Below are 9,891 nucleotides of genomic sequence, written 5' to 3' on the forward strand. Positions count from 1 at the left end.
ATTCATAATAAAGTGTGGCTATGTTTCAAATAGTCATGGAAGTGTAGTATGAAATGTGTAAGTCGTCGCTTGTTACGCTTTGTATAGCACAAAGTAGATAGGGAAAGCCACATGTCATCATTCGTGACAAATGTAACATTACTTGATTACGTGTATTAGTGAAGTATTTTTCGAAGTGTTTTTCAGTCCACCATAGATTGCAGACTTTCAAATGCTAACAAATGTGTCAAGGGAGTGATTTACATTACAGTCTACTTAGAGTGACATCCATGCCTTGTCTTACACTTTTTTTATAAGAACAATTTCATAAGAATACGAGGCTGAAATTCGGCCAAAACCTAAGAACAAATTAAGAAGAATCTAAACCTTAGATTTCAGAAATTACTGAGAAGTGTACTTCCATTTTAATTAATATTGACATTAAAACCTGAAAAACCCATATAAAACTAAGAGCAACCCAGCCAGAATCATATGACTTACTGGTTTTTCTTATAAAGAGCGTTTATCTGAAGATACTGCTCTTCATATGTTATTTTACTAATGTACACGTTTAGCAACATAACTGTACGAATACCTTGAGTAGGGTGATATTTTTAACGTATGAAGAGCGCTTAATAACTACTTGTGGTATAAAAAGGGAATTTCCCAGAAAAGGGAATTTCCTTAGATTCATTAACTCTCCAGGGATGAGAAAAAGACAAACTGAGATTTCAAAATGAGTAATCAGATCAAAATAACTCCGGAAAAGTTTTTTTGATGATGATAAAACAATAGAGAGACCGTAAGATAAGAATGCTATCGTTAAGCGGAACTAAAATACTGAAAAACGCGGTGGCAAAAAAAGAAACGCTTAATGAATGCTTTCATTTCAGTATTTTCACTTCAATAGCGCTCCGCAATGCATACGTCATGATTATTACTTTTCCTTTTTTTTTGACATTTGGATGAGTTTTAATCCCACTTTTCAATGCGGTTCAATTAAATATACGTTCAAGCTGTTATTTTGTTAAATGATGCAATTAACATGCAAAAGAGACTAACGCAAAACTCGTACAAACAAATCGAGGGTGTTTTTACACTGACGGCTTAAGCTAGCAGGATTAATGTAATTAAATATTTCCCGTTTTCCAAAAGGGAAATATTTGTTAAAACGGGCTTTCTCCTCCATAATTTCCCGTGTCAAAACGCCTTCCTTACGCCCTGACTGACGCCCGTTTTTAATTTCACAGCGAAAAATGCACCCAGTGAAGTATAAGTAATGTATCATGATTCGAGTCGACTGATAAACTATATATATAATATATGTTACAAGTTCCTTACGGATTCTCAAGCCCGGTTATAATAAAACTATTACATGTTAGTCGCAGACCCGACTGGCAATTGTTATGTAGCAGGTTGAAACATGAGTTTTTGCTAGAAAGATGCAGTTTGTTTTCACCTAGCCTGGGAATCCAAGCGTTAAACTTTATTCACAGTCTAGTTTATGATATTTTTGCTGCTTATTTAACGCTTGGCGCAGGTAACTCGCCTGCAAGGAGATTTTTAACGCTTGGCGCAGGTAACTCGCCTGCAAGGAGATTTTTCCCTGCAATGCAGGTTCGGCCTGATTGGCCAGCTTTCGGCCTATTACTTAGCAGTACTTTCGCGCGCATTTTGATGATTTCGATGCGCGCGCATAATTTATGGAAAAAACTGCAGAAAAAAGGAAAACAAATGAAAATGAAAACATAGATTCATTTCGAAACAAAATGGCTGTTGACTGGAAGTCTAAATACATGTGGCTGATGTTTTGATGTGGTTTTTAGTATTTTTGAAAGTCTTTTTTAGAGCTTGTAAAAGAATTTTTATGGTAAGTTAATTATGTGTGTTTGCCTGGGTTTCCAAAGTTCAGAAAGTCTGTCAACATGGGTTCACACACAGACTGTTTATAAGTTTCTGTCTCAGACTAATCTACCTGCACCAAGCTCTATAATTTTAGAACTTTGTGATGTGAGGTGAGGTATTTTTTGTTTTTTCTAAAATTATGAGCTTGGATTCCTAGGCTAGTTTTCACCAAGTTAAATCTTTAAAATAAATCAAACTGTGTGGGTTTCTTTACTTCCAAACAACCTACCAATAGTTTTTGAACCGGCAGGTCCAAAATGCATAAAACATAATGCATATTGCATAATGCATAATGCATAATATATGAAAAATGTCAATTTTAGAGGCTATAATAAGGAGAATTTGAATGATAATACTTTCAACAAAACAAATATACCACTTTCTGCCAGAAAATAAAGGGTAGAAAGCTGTAAATTTGAATTTTGGATGATGAAGAAAATCCATGATCCACTGAAAATTCTTGCCGCCATTTTGATTTTCATAGTTGTATTTTACAGAACGTAGTATAGTGTAGAAAAAAACACGAAAATATCTCCTCCGTATATTACTTTTCTAACTTGAAAACGTAAATTTTATAGCAAGATCTTTATTCTGGGTTTTCTCAGAGATCGAACAATTGCTAATAAATTTCAACGGGTTTTCCCTCTTACAAAGCATTAACCATGTGAATTCTTTTTGTTAGATAAGCCAATATCCAGCCAATATAAATTAAAGAGCTTCATGCGAAAGCTAGATCTAAGAAAATAGAATTCGAATTTTTTTACATTCGAATGTTTATGTATTTACCTTTTTTTTGAGAAAGAAAAAGGGGAAAACCTTTCTGATCTGTTGCATCTTCTTATTATTTATGCTGACGGAAAACCCTTTGTTGTTATGATTCGAATGTTTTCTTTTTCGTTCAGATGGGGTTCAGATTCGAAAAGTAAATATCATGTCTGGGAAATCCCTCTGATTGGAATGTTTACTTAAGAAAGTCTTCTAAAGAGGTTTTCGCGGTTTTAGCATCTACAACAAAGGAGAGTTTTAGAAAATATAATATCGTTCTGTAAATTACACAATACTATTATGCATTATGCAATATGCAATATGGCATTTTGTACCTGCCGGTTTTTGAACACTCCATAATAAAGGAAGATGGCTGTTCTTGTGGATTGACTTTCTGGTTACCCCATATAAACACGATGTGACATGAAAGTGAAGAGACATGATTTGTTGGTTATTGTTTGATTTCTTGACTTGTATATCTCATGGCAAATGGGACAAATGACTTTTCATGTATTGCTTGGCTCTACATATGATACCTCTAACTTTGAACACCTCCAGAATGTTGAAAAAAGCATTTTATGAGATAAGTTTCGATTGTAATTTTCATGGAAATTTTTAAGCGACAGATTTGACTTGGTGTCAGTTTTGTTTGGTTGATAAATCTTTAGCTTCGCCATGACCGTGGGATGATTTTCAATAAACTTTTGTTGTTATACACAGTCACTTTTACACATGACTCATGACTCCAGCCACGATTGGTATCAGACAGTCAGAATGTTGGAAAAAAAAACATTTTACGAGAAATTGTTGATAGAAATTATATTGACTTATTTTTACAATTTTGGTGGTGTGGGTTTTGTTGGTTGATAATGTTTACACCGTGGGATCCTGTTACGGTATATTGATTGTTGTTTGTTGGAATACACCGTTTAACAGTCTCGCCATCTCCACCGTAGAGGCGGTAGGTAAAAATGATCACTTTAGTACTGTGGCTGGAAGGTTAGAGAAATGTAAATATTGCCTTTTTTTTTCCTTCCTTTAAAGAGAATGTTTTAGATGTTTGAGCATGATATTAATGACAATTTTATGTATCTCTCCTGAAAATTTCACAAAAATTCATCAAGAGGAAAAGAAGTTATGATTAAAAGGAGTTCTTTACCTACCATTTCTCTGCTGGGTTTTCTTATGAGAACTGGATGTTTACCTACCATTTTTTACGGGGGAGAGTGAAGTTTCTTGTGGTTGCCAAAATCAAAACAAATAGAAAATTGTTCATACGCTTGCGCAACCGACACCTGTTAAACGGTGTATTGATTACCAAAAAAAAGAGAACCTTTTTTTGATAAATACTTTATTTTTTTCATGAACCGTGTGGATGGTTGACATCTTTCTCTAGTCTAGTCTTGTAAACCAATGCAGTGTCTGTTTTCAAATCTTGAATTCTCTATACCTACTGAACTAAATAGACTTTTTTTAAAAGAGGCAGCCATGTTGAATAATTATGTACTCCAGCATAAAAACAATGATACAGCCATGCATAATTACTGTATCATGCATATTATAATAATTATGCATGGCTGTATCATTGTTTTTATGCTGGAGTACATAATTATTCAATATGGCTGCCTCTTAAAAAAAAAGGTCCACTGTTTACAAGCTATTTAAATGCTTTGAAACTTTGGGCCACATTTTTTTCTTTGTTGCTATTAAAGATAGATTTTTACTTTGTTGTAATGTAAATTTATTGTAAAGTTTTAGTTTTTGAGTTTAGTTCATCTGCAGTAGTATTTTTTCAGTAATCCTTAAATCTTGTGAATAAAGTAACATTTAACCAGACTTATTGCCCTCATTATATTCAAATTTGTATTTTTTTTAGGACTGATAAGTACATATTTTTAAACACCAAAACAAAGCAAACAACATGCCAGTTCTTTCTGGACAAATATATATGTATACTTTATTATGTGTGCTTTTTTATATATGTCAGTAATGACCTTTATTTTTAAGGAAATATTTAGTCGCAATTTTGCGATTCTTGTTTTTGATAAAACGATGAACGATCTTTTTCATAATCTGGTCTGTGAAATGTATTGGCTAAACATAAACAAACATGGTAGCTACCCATGTGATTCTTAAAGAATCTGGGACAGAATCATCATCAAACAACTTTCAAACAAAATAGCTAGTGCTAGTGCTAGTACAAAATAACATTGACAACTCTTGTATTTCACAGACCAGATTATGAAAAAGGCGGTAAAAGACGCAGCCGCCTTTTAAAAAACGTGGCCGCCCTTTATAACTGACGACGCGTTTTTAAAGGAAGGCCGCCTGTTATAAAGAGTGGGCGCCAGTTATAAAGGGCGGCCACCTTTTTCGAAGGAAAAGGGTGACCGCTTATTATAAAAGGCGGCCGCCAGTATTATAGGCGGCTGCTCTTTGTAAAAGGCGGCCGCGGATTATAACTGGCGGCCGCCTCTTAAAAAGGCGGCCGCCAAAAGCAAAATAACTAAAAACTTCGAAATACCAGATCAGCTACGGTAGCTTTCTCAGAAACATGGCTCACAAGGACGTCTCTTTCGTCGTGAATGGGTGGAATTTCAGAGGTTTTTCGTATGTTCAGAAACTGCTTAAGGGTAGACAAGGATTTCTTCCTTCCGATGTTTGGATCATTTAAAGAAATATCAAGACGAGAAAAATAGTTGTCCTTGGCAGTTTTAATGATCAATCTGCACTCGACAACCATATCATCTAAAGGATTTTGCCATTTTCTCCATCGACGATATATTAGCCTTGTCCAGAAGCATCTGCTTTATCAGATAAGCAAATCCTCACTGCAAAATATTGTGCTATTATTTTTTTATTCCCACTGAATCTTATGGCTAGAACACAATGGAAATTTAAATCTGCCAGTCATTAAAACATGCGGGAATATCAATCTCCATCGAGTTTTAGTCCGTTATTTTTATCTCCACTGGCTGATAAGATCGCGCCAGGTCTGTGAGAAAAGGGTGTCTAAATAAAAGCTTTATTATTTCAGGAGCTATCAACATTAGTTTCACTATTGCACAGAAACCCCCTTCCGCCCCCCCCCCCCCTAGTACGATAGGTCGATTTTCAACGTTTTCGAGCACTTTTTGAAATTAACTTTTTCATTCAATTGAGCATAACTTTTGATCTAATGATGCGAATTTAATAAATGACCCATCAAAGTTTAAGCAGGGATATGTTATAGCGGAGCTGGATAACCCACATTTGAAAAAGTCTTGTTCTAGCCAATTATTCTGCTGCTGCATTTATCCTTTACGATTAAAAACTTTTAATTAGATCAAGAGGGTCTGTAAAACATTGGTGAAATGACAATTTAAAAAAAATGAAAAATATTGTTTAAAAATTTCAAGTTAATTGAGACAATATTTGTAAAAATATTTACATCCGAAATCTTTAAAGAGGAATCATGAAAGCTTCCCAAATTCATAACACATGCTGATAGAATTAGATTTCATTTACAAGGAAGCTTTTGGGGTATCTTCTGCATTTAGTATTTTGATGAAAAGCGGGAACATCATAACGAAATATGAGCAAACAAACGTACTGCATGAATACTTTGTCTGCTTCATTTTCCCTATAAAAACAGAACACTCAAGGGGACAGGATTTCTATTGAACAGTTTACAATAGAAAAGACAAAGAAGCAATCCACTAAGGAATTCTCTCGTCCTTCATCCAGCTCCGCTATAACATCTCCCTGATTTAAGTTTATTTTTGCTCTTTCCAATGAATTTGGAATGGTTCTTTTAAAATTTTTAGATTATTAGAAAATTAGTTTTAAAGAGAGAAACTTTTTTGTGGCGCACCCGGTAGAATAGCAGCGTAGATACCGTATAAAGTGGGAGCCAGCTTACAACCTTGTTTGACACCACTGTTGTAATTGAAAAGGTTTGACAATTCACCACCGATGATGAGGTGGGCTTCAACATTCGTATAAAGCAATCTGATCAAGCTGACAAGTTTCTGAGGACAGCCAATTTTTTCAAGGATAGCGAAGAGTAGGGGCCGATCAACGGTATTGAAAGCTTTGAGGAAGTTGATGAAAGCGATGTAGAGGTAACATTGCTGTTTGCAGGGTTTTTTCCATCAGGTGACGTAGGGTGAATATACCGTCGTCTGTTTCTCTGCCACTTCTGTAGCCGTATTGAGAGTATTGAGGGTATACATTAGGAATCAGGTTTTGAATTATTTGTAAAACAATGTATGCGGTGACTTTTCCCAATAGTGATATTCCACGGTAGTTACCGCACTCAGTCCTATCGCCTTTTTTTGAAGAGGATATATATGTTGGGGTTGATCAATTCTGCTGGAATTTTGTCATTCTCCTAAAAGATATTGAAGATTTCCGATAGGTATTCTCGAAGTAGTTCACCTCCAAAAAAATGATTTCCGGAAGGATCTGGACCAGGGCTCTTTCTTAAATTTGTGCTTTTCAGTGCCTTATTAATTTCATCTCGAGTAAGTGGTACAGCGAATGAATTGTCGATAAGAAGCTGCCGAACTTCATTCAGAACGGACTCGTCGGTGTCCAATCTGAGGTTTAGTAATTCAGAGAAGTGATCAACCCATCTTCTTTTGATTTGAGTTGCGGTAACCAAAAACGTGCCGTCCTTGGAGCGTATCTGATTAGTAGACTTGGATTTAGGACCGTATACTTCACGTAAAGTCACATAAAAGTCTAATGCTGTTCTCGAGATAAAACCTTTCCATTTGATTAGCTTTTTTCAAGAAAACAGTCGTTTTTCATCTGACGAACACGTTTCTGAAGCTTGTTTCTATGAAGATGTCTGTTTCTTAGAAGAAAATTAATCTGCGTATCATTATCGTCAAGCCAATCGTGAGATATTTTCTTTGCCCGTTCAGAGATCAGTTCAGGAGCGGATTCTAAAGTAGTTTTTAAGGAGTTCACATGGTCTACTCATGAGGTTGTCATTGAGGTAATCTTAGTTGCTTTATTTTATCTGCGTTCATGTTCAAGAAAGGTTTTCGAGGCGGTTTTTTACCTTTTCTTCTCTTTTTAAGGGAGAAGGAACATCTACAAATTTATCGACTTTAGTTACATTGATGGTATACTTTGTATGTTGGCGATAACGTGATCGATTTGATGCCAGTGTTTGGATCGTAAATGTTACCAGGTGGATTTTAGGGCGTTTGGAAGTTGAAACATTGGTCCCATAACAGTAAACTCGTTCTCAGTACAGAAAATAAGAAGCAATAAACCGGCGCCAACACGCGCATTAAAATCGCCAGAAATGATTAGGTGATCATCTTTGCTGGAGTCGATAACGTTGTTAAGTTGACTGTAGAAAAGCTCTTTCTCCTCCTGGGAACGTTGCATTGTTGGACCATAAACATTCACAAACTGAAGGTATTTTCTTGACGCAAGTTCGAGACGTAAGCACATTACTCTGTCGAATATCGGTTTCAGATCAAGGGTAACATTGGACAAACTATTTGCGATAGCGAAGCCCACACCTGTTTCTTTCTTGGTACCACCACTCCAGTAGATGGCATAATCTTTTTCAACTACGTTACCGGTCGACTCTCTACGCACCTCACTGAGGGCACAGATATCAATGTTTTCAGGATGAATTTCCTTAGAAATGATAGCTGTTGCTCTTTCTGGTCTGACTGACTTATCGCTGTCGTTAGTCGTACGCAGGTTCCAAGCGCCAAGTTTCAAATTTTGTTTTCTGTATACGGAATTCACTCATTTCTTACCACAACCATATCTTGTGGCACATCGGTTATTCCAAATGCGGTAACATTATCCTGACTATCGTAAACAATCATCATAAAAAGAAGTGTTAGCAAGACTGCCCTGAAAGATGACGACATTGATTGAGGCAAGACCAATGTGCCTTGGTAAGAGGCCCCGTGAGTCAGTGGCAAAGCATAGCTAGGGCGGCTGTAGGGTGCGTGGTCAATATTTTTAGAATGAAGTTCGCCAGAGTGAATACCGAGTTTGTGTACCGTATTACTTCAAATTAACGCCCGTGGCGTTTATTAAATTTGTCCATTTCAGGAGGGGCGTTTATTCGAGGGGGCGTTTAAAAGAAGGGGCGTTTGTTTTAAGTAATACGGTATGTGTGTTTTTCAGCGACGGAGACGGTAAGGCTCTAATTTGGCTAGATCCTAACCAGCCGAGGACGACAGTAAAATCTTTAGTTTTACTGTCCTCGATTTTGCGGGTCAAAACTGCCGGTTATTCCAATTTGCTTCAGTCACTTTACCGTCCTCAAAATTACAAATAGATAAACTCACTAATGTTAAAAATTGCCATGCCAGATGTACTACCGAGTTGACAAAATTTAGGATAACCAGAACTGTCGATGGCGTACCCTGACAAGGGGTCTAGGGGTGGGATAACAAGTGTATAACACAGGCCCAACTGTGAACACCCAGGGAGGGAAGTAGTCACCTTATTTCTTCATTCTAGAGCAGGTCTTTAGGTAAGCATCGGACCCTAAAAAGTCATAGTTTGGTTGAGAATCAGAGTTGTGTTGTTTTAAACAAGATACACAATGTTACTTTGATCAAAATGAAGTAAAGTTAGTAAAATTATTACACTCAAAACTTCTCACGGTGTACGGTTTCTTTCCACTTCTTCAGATCGCTGCTTTTAATTGGGGACCGGAAACTGGGTTCCAAAGGCAAAGCGGGCGTACGGGGCGTACTTCACCGTAAAAACCAGAATGTTCCCTCTGAACTTTCAAATTAAATCATTCCGCTTAAAATTAGAATTACTAAATGGTTCAAGAGACGAACCAATCCGGTCGCCTAAAAAAGACTCTGCAAGAAATCTTTCATGGATAAAGCGCCAGATTGGTTTTGTCTTTTTCCAAATTGACTGTAGCACAGCACTATCCGAATATTTGTTTTAGCGAGTTACAGGATCGAAAAAATCTACCGATGTCATATCATGCCAGTGGCACTTTATTGGTCAATAGAATATTTATTCGAGCATCGCACTATTTTCAAATGTGTGCTCTGGTTTTTCCTAAAGTTACAGACCTGTGGAGTATAGTAGTACAAAAAAAGCCAAAACTTACCAATCATTGCCAACGTAGAGCTACTTCACAGGATTGTAACTTTTGATCTAAAGTTAAGGAGAAAAAACATGAAAAGATGAACCCCTCTCTCAGCTTCTGCTTTGAATCTCTTCTAAAAGCCTATAATATGAAAAAGGTTATGA

This window comes from Clytia hemisphaerica, unplaced genomic scaffold (genome assembly GCF_902728285.1).
Source record: "Clytia hemisphaerica strain Z4C2 unplaced genomic scaffold, Clytia hemisphaerica genome assembly, whole genome shotgun sequence".
In the NCBI taxonomy this organism is placed as follows: Eukaryota; Metazoa; Cnidaria; class Hydrozoa; order Leptothecata; family Clytiidae; genus Clytia; species Clytia hemisphaerica.